At 39.2% G+C, this 1,787-nt stretch overlaps 1 protein-coding gene across 1 annotated transcript in view; it reads left to right on the forward strand.

The window, feature by feature from the left end:
- The window catches only part of MYO3A (myosin IIIA), a 360,696-nt gene that overhangs the window by 132,126 nt on the left and 226,783 nt on the right, over positions 1 to 1,787 (forward strand). The window lies entirely within an intron of this gene.

The following is a 1,787-nucleotide window of genomic DNA, read 5'->3' on the forward strand; positions in this document are numbered from 1 at the left end:
AAGAAATATTCCAGAAATGGGATGGTCTTAACAAAAGGGAAAAAGAAGAAAAAAAAAAAAAAAAAAGACACCTGCAATATCTGGGGATAGGGCCATAAGAGAAAAAAGGTATAGAAGGAGAATAATGAAGGAAAAAATGGGAAGAATGCAGAAAGCAAAACTAGAAATGGGATTAACCATGAGAAAAAAAGGAAAAAAGAATTTTGCCACCAGGAACAGGGAGAAGAAAAAAATGCTGAAAACTAGGACGTGGGAGGGGAAGAATAAAGAATGATAGTAAAAGGGACAAAAGTATTAATAATAATAGTTGTTTTAAAGCAGACAAAAACAGGCAAAGTAAAACCAGAAAAAAGAAAGAGAAAAAAAAAATTAAAAAATAGGGGGAATGCAGAGCAGGGCACCCAGGCTCCATCAGAGTACACAGACTGGGATGGAGTTTCTGTGGGCCCAGAAGGTGGGTGGGAGTGGGAGAGGGCCACACCTCCATTTACCAAGCAGTTGTAGGGTATGAGAATAACAAGGGAAATGTCGCACCTTTTCAGTCGTCCAGGTCCGGAGTGTCCTTGGGGTTACTGGCAAGCGGAACTTGTTCTTAAGCCCCTGAAATCTGGAAGAGCACGTTAAATATCCAAATGGTCAAGCCGCTTGTAAACATTCAAAATTGCTGTGCCCTCCGGACAGGCAGAGGTCCACAGCTCAGCCTTCCACTTTGCTGCTACTTCGCCTTTTTTTCCCTAGCTACCAGAGCAGTCTTCTGTGCAGTCCTTAGCTAGCAGGGCTGATTTTTAGGTTAATTCTTAGGTCCTACTATACCACTCAGCAATCTCCAAGCTGCCTATGCTGTCAGGATTGCTCAGGATCACTTCCAGACCACAGCTCTGTATGTCTCCTTTTTGGTATTTTCATGCAAATTCTTCTGCTAGTTGGGGTTTAGTCCACTTCTGTATCATTCCCTTCAAGGGTCCAGGATTATCTTCTGTGTCTGTGTTAATTGGTTCCCCTTTTCTTTGTTGAGGAGGGTCTGTGCAGTCTTTCTACCTATTCTGCCATCTTACCGGAACTCTAAAACTTGTGATCTCAACAATGTAATTTGGTATTATTAAAATCACGATTTAAATGAAGCAAAGTATTTGTATGGCTTCTGAAATAACTTGATTCTCTATATAACTGCTTAGGACTTCACTTCACTGTCTAATACCAGTTGATCCAACAGTCCTCCTTGACTTTTTAACCACCATTGCTGCTTGCTTCAACTATGCTTATCCTCCTTTTTTCAATAGTGATACCAGACTGTAGAGCAAGGCTAAGCCATCTTCATGGCTTCATTGATAAATTCTTCATGAGAAGTTAAATCTTTAAAGTCATAGAAAATAACTCTGCAATCTCTGTTTAGAATGAAGCTGTCATCCATACTCTGGATAATATACCCTATCAAAACACAAGCTAATCAAACCCATTAGGTCAGCAAACTAAGGAATCTAGGATTGGAAGAGGCAACAGAGATTGTCTGACTCAGGAATTTGGATGACATCAATCTGGGAAAGTTTATTACCTTCTTACATTTTTTGGTGATAAAATGTCCTTTTATAGAATGATGGTAATGGTAGGAAGGAAAAAAGTTATTTTCCCCCATGAATAAAACTCACCTGTCTAAGTCAAAATAGAGCAAGCTTAGAATTTCTGAGTTCAGTACAAGATCCCATGGTACCTCATTTTCAGTGTTCTTTTTATTGAGTTTGAACAGTTCTTTATATAACCAAAAAAAAAAAAAGAGCACTGCCATCACT

The sequence above is a fragment of the Orycteropus afer genome, unplaced genomic scaffold, assembly GCF_000298275.1.
Source record: "Orycteropus afer afer isolate SDZICR_OR568_19922 unplaced genomic scaffold, OryAfe1.0 scaffold00035, whole genome shotgun sequence".
NCBI lineage: Eukaryota > Metazoa > Chordata > Mammalia > Tubulidentata > Orycteropodidae > Orycteropus > Orycteropus afer.